Genomic DNA, 12158 nt, shown 5'->3' with positions numbered 1-12158 from the left:
CGGAGAGGGCCAAAGACAAGCGCGGTACGGGCGCTACCCGGCTGGTGCGGCCAATCCCTCTCTGTCGCCTCAGAAGTCTCGAATCAAACAAACCCAACGCCTCCGCCCGACCACTTACTTCTACCTCCAACTCTATTCCGCCCGTTCCTCCTCCTTCCCCACCCGCCATGCTCCCTCCTGAACACGATCCCGCCACCGTCCACGGCATCCAGTACGCCCCCGACTTCCTCGATTCTCTCCCCCTCGTTCGCCAACGCCCCGATCCACACCCCCCGTTCGCGCTCTCTCGCCGCCCAGTTCTCGGACCTCCACCTCGCCCACCTCACCAGCCACGCCCCGGACCATGTCCTCTTCCCCTTCCTCCACGGCCTCGAGGGCGACAACGAGCTCCAGAACTCTTTCTTCGCCGCCGCCCGCCCCCGCGGGTACGTCCCCCGCTTCCGTGGGCTCGTCTGGGTCGCGTGCGACGTCGACGACGAAGATGATCTATGCGACGTCGACGACCTCGATGACGACGAAGACGACGACGACTACTCGACTGGCTCCTCTCTCGACTCGTACGGCCCCACGACATCGACGAGGACGTCCCTATGCAACTCGACCCCACCCTCCAGGGCCCCATGGTCACCGGCTGCCCCCCTCCAGAGCCCATGGAAAAGGCTCCCGTAGCCCCTCCCCCATCTCCTTCACCCCCACCTCTCCGCGACGACACCGCACGCGAAGCCCGCGCATCTCACATCCGGGTTCCGGGCGCGTGATCTCCTCCGGACGCGAACTGAGCCGAACGGTCCACGACGCACATCTTCGCAGAGCCCAAGATCCCCGACGGAGTCAGTCTGCGCAACTTCGGCATCCAGGTGGTGAGTGTCTCGCTTTTGTAACGCATAGGCCCGCGGTGTGGGTGAGAGGGGGTTGGGGGGTGGCTGCGGAGGCGGGGGGGCGCGCACCGCGGGTCCAGGCGCGATGGCGCGGAATGCAGTCCCTGGACTTCTTTGTCTTCGGCTTCATTGTGTCTGCCGTCGCGAAGCGCGATCGAGTGTCCGGACATGCGTGGGTGTGGTGTGCCTGTCTCCAGCGCAGCTTCCGGCTTCTCGCTCGCTCCACCGGGGCTCGACGCGTAGTCGCAGATCACCCGTCTGCGTAGTCGTCCCCTGAGGAGCGAGGTCGCCGCGTCCGCGCCTAGCGTCTGTGCGCATGGTTCGTTCGCTCATGTCGCCGCCCATCATTCCAGCCAATATATGCTACTTTGTCGGATATCGTCGTCTATTCTCCGCATGGTCGAGCGCGCTCCGCCGTCATGGTGGCGGAGAAGTTCAAGCAAGCCGTGGAGGTGAAGCACCAAGAACGCCGCGCGCGGTGTCCCGATCCCGATGCGCTCGTCGAGTACAACGTCTTCGTGCTCGATGCCTCTCCGTCGGAGCTGGCCGAGAGGCTCCCCCACCTCGTCGTCCGCACAGAAGATATCTTCGCGTCTGGACCGTACACCGATGGCACCGACGCCCATGCACACTGCGACGACGACATGGCTCGCTTCCTCCGCGCCAACACCATCGACTTCGCCCAGCGCGAGAAGGACGAGATGCGCGATCTGACGCAGTCGTCGGAAATCTCCTCAATAGTCGATCCCGCCTCCGGCATCGACCTGACGTCTCTGGCTGGGACGAGCACGGCGTCGAACTGGCATCCAGACGTCGGCCAGATCTTCCTGGGCAACTCGAGTGACGTCCCTCTACCCCCCGATCGGCGGATCCGTAGGCGCTCTATGCGCGGCGACGAAGACGACGACGACCTCTTCGACTCTCAAACGAACGATCCCAAGCAGGGCTTCGGGTATGATCTCTGCATCGAGTGCCATGATTACGCGCCCTTCCCCACCTCCGCGCATCTGCGCGCCGCCGAGGAACACATACGCCTGCTGGAGAAGCGATGGGTGGAACGGTGCGTCTCAGGAGCGAACGACGTGGACGCGAAGGACACACTCCCCCCTCGACCACCGCCAGGCGCCGGGCATGTCGTCCATCTTCCCTTCCCCAGCTCGCCCGCGTCATCCGTCGTCTCCGTCAACACCCTCCTTCCGTTCATCCAGTTCTTGGAGAGACTCATACAGCCCGCCGATAGAGCTCTGACATTTGAGGTCGCCGCGGAGCAGCTCGCCCCACCTCGGGCGCCGAGCGCCGTCGACGCGCGACGGAATTCCAACGCCGCGTTCATGCCCAGCTCGCTCCCACCGCCTAGCTCGTTCCCGGCCCCGTTCTTTCCCGCGGCCTCCTCGCCGCAGTCGTCATACACTCGGGTACGGTCCACATCCGCCACTTTCCATCCCGCGTCATCGCCATCTACCCCGGTTTCCGCAAGTCCCACGTCCACTGCGCCAGTGGTGCCCCTTCGCACGCGCCCGGTGAAGATTCTGATCTACTCCGCCGACGGCTACACGGAGTCCTCGGTGCTCGCGCTGTGCATCCTGATGGCTCTTCGTCGTTGTTCCCTGCCCGAGGCATATCTCACCCTCCAGGTTGACAAGCGGAGAAGCTTCTTCGTGTACCAGAGCGACCTGGGCATCCTTCGCCGCGTCGAGGCCCGTCTCGAGAAGGACCGGGTGGCACACAACGTACACCCTGTCAACCTGCCCATTCATCCCTTCGCCACCCCCGCATCACAATCCCAGGGCGACCCCAACAACTGGTCGCGCTCGTTGGGCCATTCAACTGCCAGGTCGGTATCGTTCGCGCTACCGTCAACGCCCACCCCTCCGCCCGAGGTCAACGCGCTTTCGACCGCGGCGGTCCATCCGTTGCGATCGCGGTCAGAGTCCGATGCGGACTGCAGCGCTCCGGCGCACATTCAGGGTCGCCCTCGTGCGCATACGATGCCGCCCACCCGGACGGTTCCCTGGAACGACCACCAAGTTTGGTTCAATGATCCCAGATTCGATGGCAGTTTCCCCAGCCGTGTCCTCCCGTTCCTCTATCTCGGGAATCTGTGAGTACCCCCGTTGCGATCTCCCGCCCATGCCCCCTCTCACCCGCTGTTCCTCTAGAAACCACGCGTCGAACGCGTTCATGCTCCACGCGCTCGGGATCACACACGTCGTCTCCGTCGGCGAGTGCGCGCTTGTACCACCGCCGCATCTGGAGAGCGCAGCCAGCGGCGCTTGTCTGCTATCGTCCGGCGGCCATTTCGTGCCCGGCAAAGGCCCAGATGGGCAGGGCTCGCTCTGGATCGAGGAGCGCGAGGGACGGATCAAGGTTCTGGACATCAAGGGCGTGTGCGACGACGGCATCGACACGCTCGAGCCCCAGCTGGAGCCGATCTGCAACTGGATCGACAAGGCGCGCGAGGAGGGCGGGAAGGTGCTCGTGCACTGTCGTGTGGGGGTGTCGCGCAGCGCGACGGTTACGGTGCGTTCTTGTCTCGTTTTCCGGCGACCGTGGGCGGCCGCTGACTGTCGTCTCTATGCTCTTTCCGTATTGTGCAGATCGCGTACGTGATGAAGCACCTCCAACTCCCCCTCGTCGACGCGTACCTTATCGTGCGCTCGCGGCGTCTGTCGGTGCTGATCCAGCCCAACATGCGTCTGCTGTACAACCTCCTCGGCTGGGAGATCAAGTTGGCGCGTGAACGCGCCTCGCGCGCGCTTGATAGCTGCGCGCCCGAGGAGAAGGAGGCGCGCCTGCAGACTCGGATGCGCGACGAGCTCGCGCGCGCGCTCAACTGGCCATACCTCGCGAAGGAGGTCCACACGCTCAACGAGAAGTACCTCCATTGAGACCGTGTGTGCCGGGACCTCCCCAATCGGACTCTGCATCACCACTCGCTCTTCGTTACTCCCATGCTTGTCGTTTGTAACCTCCACCGCCCCCCTGTCCCCTATTGTACTGTATCTGCTCTTCCCGCGCGTACTTCGGGATGTGGCATCCGTATACGTGCTCTGCCGCTCGCGCACACGCCCGGATTCAGCCCGCTTGCGCATACTTCCCCCATCCCCATCCCCCATATCCCATCTCGGTCCCCTTGTACCCCCTTTCGCCCCACCGTCCCGTCAAACCCCAGCAAACCCCCAACCCTCTGTCACGCACGTCACGTCATCTGCATCGCTGCTCGCGCACATGAGCCTGGAGTCCCGGAGCCCTCGCTGTACAACCACGCTGTAATTATCCATGTTCTTGTAGCATCACTTTGCCCTCCCTTGCCACGCTCGCTTCTGTCCTCCCCGCGGCCGTCGTGGTCGCCAACTGGATTTCCTCCCCCGCACGAGTATTCGTGGCCGCACTTGATCGTCGCGCGCCGCTTTGTGAATACGCATACGTCCTTCCTTCCTTGACACGCCGTTCTTGCCACCTCCCGTCCGTATCTCATCTCTCGATCTCGGTTTTAGCTGCGTCCCAGTTCGTCCCGTGTGTAGTGATAAGCTAAGGATCTCGAGTAATGCATCGCATCTTGTTCTTCATCGGCGCTGAATGACGTTCACGGCTGAACGGGTGTTCTCATAGAAAATTGCTTCAACCGACGTACAGCATACACGTCGTCGACTCGGCCAACTAGCACCCTCAGGGAGTCTCGGACGGGTGGCAGACGAGCTTCGTCGCGCTCACTTTGTCCGCCTCCATGCGCGCCAGGCCCTCGGGGATCCCTGCGAGCCCCCGGGGAGGACCTCGACCTTGTTCGGCTGCACGAGATCAGTGCTCCTCAGTCAAAACACCAATCAGTCAGACGGAGCACACGCACCTTGACCACGCCCTTCGCGAGCCACTCGCCCAGGTGCGCGAAGAGCGCCGCGCCGCACGCGCGGTTCGCCGGCTCGTGCACGTTCCCGAACGCGTGCGCGATCGTCTTGCGCGCGCGCGCGCCCCCCGCGCTCCGCCGCCGCCGCCGCCGCCGCTCCTCCTCCTTGAGCGCGGCGGGGACGCGGTCGTGGAGGACGACGACGAGGCGGCCGGCGCGGCCGAGCGGGCGTACGCGAGCGGCTGGGTGTCCGGGAGGGAGATCGCGTCGTAGGCGAGCGGACGGGCGCGCCGGCGGTGAGCCGCGGGAGCGCGCGAGGAGCGCGGGGCGGGGAGGGCGCGGTCGAGGACGTGGGTCGCGCCGAGGGCGGTGAGCAGGGGGGCGTTGCGCGGGGAGGCGGTGCGATGATGGGGTGCAGCCGGCGACTTGGCGACTTGGATCGCTGGGGAGTGCCGTGTGCGCGGGGGGGGGGACGACGTGGTGGGTGCGCGCGAGGAGGGGGGAGGGGGCGGTGAGCGGGGAGTGGGCGCATGGAGGGGAGAGAGACGGACCGTATTGGCCGACGGAGGAGGAGCCGCCGACGATGAACGCGGGCTTCCCGCGAGCGTGGTCCCGTCGGGCTCCCAGGGAGGCGGGAGGAGGAGGGACTTGCCCGCCGCGGCGGGGTCGGTGTTGTAGATCGCGGACCAGACGGTGACGAGCCCGAGCGGGACCGTGGCGGCCTCGTCGAAGGAGATGTTCTCGGGGAGCTGCACGTCCCAAGGTTGGTCAGTGATATGGGATCCAGAGGACGAAGGAGGCGGCGCGCGCACCTTGGCTGCGAAGACGGCGGGGACGACGCAGTACTCCTGGAACGTCGCCCACGGGTTCGCGAACCAGCCCTGGAAGACGCTGGCGCGTGCATCAGCCTAAGCGCACTCTCGCTCGTCTCCGTTGCGCCTACATCCTGTCGCCCTTCGCGAGCGTCGTGACTTCCGCGCCGACCTCGGCGACGACCCCCGCGCCGTCGGTGCCGGCGATGTACGGGAAGGACTGGATGATGGGCGTGAAGAGGTCGCTGTCGACGATCTTCCAGTCGATCGGGTTGAGCGCCGCGGCCTCGATCTTCACGAGCACCTCGCTGGGCGCGGGAGTCGGGATGGGGACTGTCCTGACGGCGTATTTGCCTGCGCGGGCGGGGAGAAGGAGCGCTTTCTGCGTCTTCACGGTGGCCATGGGAGTGGAGATGTGTGTGGTAGCGAACGGTGCGAGGGAGAGGAATGGCGTAGGAGAGGATTTTATCGGGGTTCTGGGACGATGGGAAGAACGAGAAGCGTTGATGACAGAGCCGGTGTCGCCCACTCGGAATGAAGTGGGTGGAAAAGGAGCGCTTGAGAGGGTCTGACTGAGGTTCGTCAGCTGCGCGGAAATAACGCAAGAACAGTCCATAAATAACAGAAGGAGCGCACTTGGTACGCATCCCCAACAGCCGGCATAAGCAATCCTACTACGCCGTTCAACATGCCTGGGGCAGGCATTCGAGTGTTCGCCTACGGCTTCAGCGGTACAATTACAAAGCATACTATGGAGGGGGCTTAATACATATCATGAGCATACTGAAGCACGCCATACTTCAGGTGCGTACAAGAAGAAGCCTTTCTCCATGAGTCTACTTACTGGTCCTATTGCAACCGCCCTACCAAGGGAATTCTCACGGCGTCTCTTGAGGGTGGACGACGAGCTTCACCGCGCTAACCTTGTTCTCCCTCATGCGCGCTAGGCCCACAGCCACCCCAGCCAGCCCCCCAGCCAGCACTTCGACCTTGTTGGGCTATGAGCGAGACGTGGCGGTCAGCTCGCGATCCGCCAGCATCACCTACGCACGCGAAAACACACCTTGATAACGCCCGTCTCCAGCCACTCCCCGAGCCGTGCGTACACTTCCTCGCCGAACGCGCGGTGCTCCGCGAGGTACGGGCTCCCGTACGAGGCCGCGACCGTCTTCCCGTCCCCGGCCTTCCTGAGCCCGTCCGGGATCTCGCTCGGGAGGACGACGACGAGGCCGCCGCCGTCGGCGAGCGCGCGGTACGCGAGCGCCTGCGTCTCGGGGAGCGAGATCGCGTCGTAGACGAGCGGGATCGGGCGGCCGGAGGTGAGCCGTGGGAGCTCTGCGAGGACGGCGGCGTCGGGGAGGGCGCGGTCGAGGACGTGCGTGGCGCCGAGGGAGCGGAGGAGCTCGCTGTTCCGCGGGGAGGCGGTGGTGATGATGGGCGAGAACCCGGCGAGCTTCGCGACTTGGATGGCTGCGTGCGCGCGTCGTGAGTGCGGTGTGCGGAGGGGAGCGAGTCGGATGCAGAAGGGCGCACCGTATTGGCCGACGGACGAAGCGCCGCCGAGGATGAATATGGGCTTTCCGGCGAACATTGTCGCGCCCTCCGGCGCCCAGGGCGGAGGGAGCATGAGACTCCGCCCTTTCGCGTTCGGGTTGTTGTGGTACATGGCGGTCAGCACGGTGAGCAGTCCGAGGGGGGTTGTCGCCGCTTCGTCGAAGGAGATGTTCGAGGGCATCTGAATGAGCGCGGGATCATCCATCAGAGGCGCGCTCTCTTGAGGACGTAGTCGGGCACGGGACTGACCTTCGCAGTCAGGGCGGCGGACACGACGTTGAACTGCTGGAAAGTGGCCCTTTTGTTCATGTAATCTCCTTGCACAATGCTGTGTACCCACAATTAGTGCTCAGCGTCGCGGAGTCCATGTGAAGGTCGTCCGGCCCTCAACAAGCGCGCGGGCAGGGAGACGTACACGGAATCACCCTTGGCAAGTGTGGCGACCTCGGAGCCCACCGCCACGACTGTCCCGGCGCCATCGTGCCCGGAAATGTATGGGTAGGAAGGAATCATGCCCGAGTACTGATGAGCCAATTTCCAATCGATGGGGTTGAGCCCAACGGCTTCGATCTTAACGACCACTTCGTCTGGGCTGGGGGTGTAGGTGGGGACCTCCGTCATCGAGTAGCTTGATGCGCCAGCCGTAGCGAGGACGAGCGCCTTGTGTGTCGTCCTGGCAGACATGTCGAGGGTAAAACCTGAAAAGCAAATGAACAGCCCCAGAGCAATTCAGACGACTTAAATACTTCCCCCCTGCTGGGCGCGCCGTGCATCGTCTGGAGCAGAGCTGAATAAGCGCTATCTACCCGGAATCAGTTATCCCGATTATGCGGCCCAAGTTCATACCTTAGTCATCGTCACCGAAGCCCGTTGCGAGGTCCGATTGGAAGAACACCGGGTGCGTGCTGCGTTGTGCTGATGGACATGAGCGGATGCAATGCTGGAAACACCGCAAGATCCATGTAGTGAGAGCACCGCCAGGCCATAGGGTGAGTAGTACTCGGTCATCGCTACGACGTACCCTGCTCTGTTTGACGTCATGCGCCGAATGGAGGCAACTAAATTAACACTCAACTATATCTCGATACAAGGTACATGTTCAATGCCAGGAATCATAATGCGAAATTATCAGCCGCTCAAGTTCATGAGCTTTGACAGCCACCAGTCTATTTAGTTGAGGTTAGAAAAGGGTTAACGATGAGTCGATGTTGTCACGCTTACCACTCATCCTCTCAAAATCACAGAGTTTCTTGAGGATGAGCGATGAGCTTCACGGCACTGGTTTTATTTGCCTCCATGCGAGCTAGACCACCAGGGATGCCCGCCAGCCCGTTGGGGAGAATTTCGACCTTGTTGGGCTGCAGACACCGGGCACGATCAACGTCAACAAGGCGAGGGTCAAATCAAACGGACGCCCGCACCTTGATCACGCCCTTCTCCAGCCAGTCAAAGAGCCGCGCGAAGACCTCCGCCCCGAATTCGCTGTTCCCGGGGCCGCATACGTGACCAAAGGGGAACACGACGGTCTTCCCGTCCCCCGGCGTCTTGACCTCTTGCGGGATCTGCTCCGGGAGGACGACGACGAGCCGGCCCCCCTCGGCGAGCGCGCGATATGCCACCGACTGCGTCTCGGGGAGCGCGATCGCGTCGTACGCGAGGGAGAGCGGGGCGCCGGAGTCGGTGAGCATGCGGAGCTCGGCGAGGATCGCGTCGTCGGAGAGACGGCGGTCGAGGACGTGCGTGGCGCCGAGGGACCGGAGGAAGGCGGCGTTGTGCAGGGAAGCGGTGGTGATGATTGGCGAGTGCCCGGCGAGCTTCGCGACTTGGATGACTGAGTGGAATGCGTCGTGAGAAGGATAAGGGGGTCGACGGTTCGTGCGACAGGCTCACCGTTCTGACCGACGGAGGAAGCACCGCCGAGGATGAACACTGGCTGTCCGATGTACTTCGTGGCACCCTCCGGTGACCAGGGAGGAGGAAGGGAGAGGCTCTTTCCATTGAGTTCTGCGGTGGTGTTGTACAGCCCTACTAGTGCCGTCATCAGGCCCTCGGCAACAGTGGCTGCTTCATCGGGAGAAACGTTTGAGGGAACCTGCACAGGTGCCAGGAGGATTATTGGTCAGGCGTACGTTTTAGCCAGTTAGTTGGGCAATAGCACAGACCTTCGCGGCGTGGACTACCGGAACTACACAGTACTGCTGAAACGTGGCTCGCCTGAGAGAGAAGCCACCCTGGAAGACACTGGAGATGATGAGTCAGTATACAGCACAGATAGACGCACTGTGCAGGCCTGCGGTGGAAGTAGAAAGGTGCGGACGTACATGATGTCGCCCACGGCGAGACTGTCCACCTGGGGGCCTACCTCGACAACGGTACCGGAGGCTTCGTGACCGGCAACAAAGGGAAAGGAGTAGATAGAGGCTGAGTATGTGGTCAACATCTTCCAGTCGATGGGGTTTAAACCGGTTGACTCGATTTTCACAAGAACTTCGCCTGGACCAGGAACGTGGATAGAAATGTCGGCCACAGCGTAGTGTTCGCCGAGCGCTGGAAGAACAAGAGCCTTTTGCGTGACGGTAGAAGACATAGCAGGGGAGTTGGTGATACGAATGGGGCCTCACTGGAAAAGCAAGGCTCCGTTATAAGGAAATCGCAGCCGCAGGGATCCCGATGTCGGGAAAGGCGATTGACTACGGCTGCAATTTGTGAGCAAGGGGCCCGCACCCTAGACCGCGATAGAGTAAGCAAGAACTGCGACATAGTTGACGACAAAATCGGCTGGTGTTAGGTGATGTTCTTCGGACTTGGTAAGATCAGAGGTGTTTGTAATGGCAAAGCTGGCTTCGTCACTGGAGGGTCGGCCATGTGTCGGCGAACACCGAATAGACAATAGTCGGTAGCTATAGCAAAGCTAACATATAAACTGCCAATACGGCACCGTCGTGGCAAGATGGCCGAGCGGTCCAAGGCGTGTGACTCAAGCGAAAGCTTGCCTGCTTCTGCGGGTTTCTCATCTGGGTATCCAGGCGCGGGTTCAAATCCCGCTCTTGTCAATATTTTGTTTTGGTGAGACGTCTATTGTGTGGCTATGAGCAGGACATTTGAATCTTCTATACTCCCTTGGCCCTGAAGTTGTGAAAGGAGGGCATCTAGTTCAAATCCCATATCCACCCAGGGATCCCGCGCCGCTGTCCGGGGCAACGCGGTTTGGGCCGGACCGACCGCACCGCGCAGGTGACGACCTCAGATGTTCTCGCTCACGGAGCTTGTGCTCAGCCATGACCAGAAGACGTCCATCGATGGCTGCCGGACCCCGACTCCCCTTGTTTTCGCACCACCCCCATGGCCGCAGAGTTACCCATCCCCGTCTTCACCTCCCTTGACCAGGCATTGCCCGACCTCAAGACTGCTGCCGCCGAACTGTATGCGCGTCCTCTGCCCGTTCTTCTCAGTACACTCATCCGCCCATTTTTCAGCATCAGATATACCAACCTTGTGGACGAATACACCCAACGTTTTGGTCACAAGCCCACATATATCGCTCGCGCTCCCGGACGTGTCAAGTACGCCGACCCTATGTTCGCGTGTGGGCCAATACACTGACGAACGCATGCACCCAGCCTCATTGGCGAGCACATCGACTATGTCCTCTTCGGCGCGTTCCCCGCAGCCGTAGAGCGCGACATCCTCATTGCTTGCGGTCCTTCTGTGTCGTCACCCTCACCCCCCGAACCTTCCAGCCCTGGAAGCGTTAATGCGCACAACCTTGATGTCAAGTATGCGCCCCAGGCTTTTGCACCGATGCTGAAGAATGCGGGCCCGACGGACGCCGAGAAAGCGGACGCGGACGCCACTGTGCATGCTGAGTCGGCCTGGCATCTGGATATCAACACGCGGGAGTTGCGGTGGGAAAGCTATGTGAAAGCCGGATACTACGTGAGTTCCTATTTCATTGCGCATGGCGGAGGGGCGTGTAGATGGTGCAAGAACTCCGAAGCTGAATTTGTGGTAGGGTGTCTTGAACCACTTCTTTTCCCAGCCGGGTCAGAACGGTCACCCTGTACCAGTCGACCTTCTCTTCACTGGCTCTGTCCCGTCGGGATCAGGCTTGTCGTCCAGGTGCGTCGAGTTATCTAGTGATTGTCCCCTCAGCCTATCTGACCGATGCGATCCCCCTAAGTGCTGCGATGGTGGTTGCATCTACCCTGGCCTTTCTTACGGTCAACGAGAAGATGGACGGGTTGACGAAGGGCAAGCTCGTGGAGATGGCAATGGAGAATGAGAAGAGGGTGGGTGTGAACAGTGGCGGGTACGTCTCTCTTATCTGCCTCTTGCGTTTGCTTCTCCAACTCAAGCTCAAGACACTTCCTCCAGCCTGGACCAAGCAGCCTCTGTTATCTGCACACCCCATTCCGCGATCTACGTCACTTTCTTCCCGTCCCTGGCCGCAGAACCCATCCCGCTTCCGACCCCGAGGACAACACCAAAGGCGGTCTTCGTCTGCGCCAACTCCCTCGTCGTCAGCGATAAGCTCGTCAGCGCGAAGTACCACTACAACCTCCGTGTCGTTGAGACTCTCGTCGGCGCGCGGGTCCTCGCCAGGCGCCTCGGGATTTCGTTCACCGATTCGGAGCGTCCGACCTTCCGCGAAATCCTGGCTCGTTGGCTAGGAACGGACGAGGCGAACTTCTCTGTCGAACACCTCAAGGCGGGCATTGAACGCTTCCTTCCGGAGGTCGAGAAGCTTAGGCCTGCACGCGAGGGACACGAAGCGGGAGAAGAGGGCGTGACGATGGCCGAGATGATCGAGTGGAGCGGCCTTTCGCCCGAGCAGTTCAACCAGGTGTATCTGTCGTGGGTAGAAGGTGTGCATCTGCTTTCGCCCCTGATCTCGAGAGCACACGAGTCGGGCTCCTCCTTTTCGGAGCTCCGGAGGTCACTCGCATGATATCCTTCCCTACTGACTCGGTTCCAATTTGCAGTCGAAGCGACGTACTTCCAGCTCTACAAGCGCGCGAGACACGTCTTCGCAGAGGCGCTGCGCGTGCTTGAGTTCCGCGACGTCTGCCT

At 61.9% G+C, this 12158-nt stretch overlaps 1 non-coding gene across 1 annotated transcript; it reads left to right on the top strand.

Moving 5' to 3' along the window:
* The first annotated feature begins 10032 nt into the window (after positions 1-10032).
* BXZ73DRAFT_t219 lies at positions 10033-10141 on the top strand. The gene has a single exon. It is a non-coding gene; the product is annotated as a tRNA-Leu (tRNA).
* The last annotated feature ends 2017 nt before the right edge of the window (positions 10142-12158 follow it).

This window comes from Epithele typhae (genome assembly GCF_022376455.1).
Source record: "Epithele typhae strain CBS 203.58 chromosome Unknown BXZ73scaffold_207, whole genome shotgun sequence".
Classification (NCBI taxonomy): Eukaryota; Fungi; Basidiomycota; class Agaricomycetes; order Polyporales; family Epitheliaceae; genus Epithele; species Epithele typhae.
Note: the sequence above shows the minus strand (reverse complement) of the source record. Positions and strands in the feature narration are given on the sequence as shown.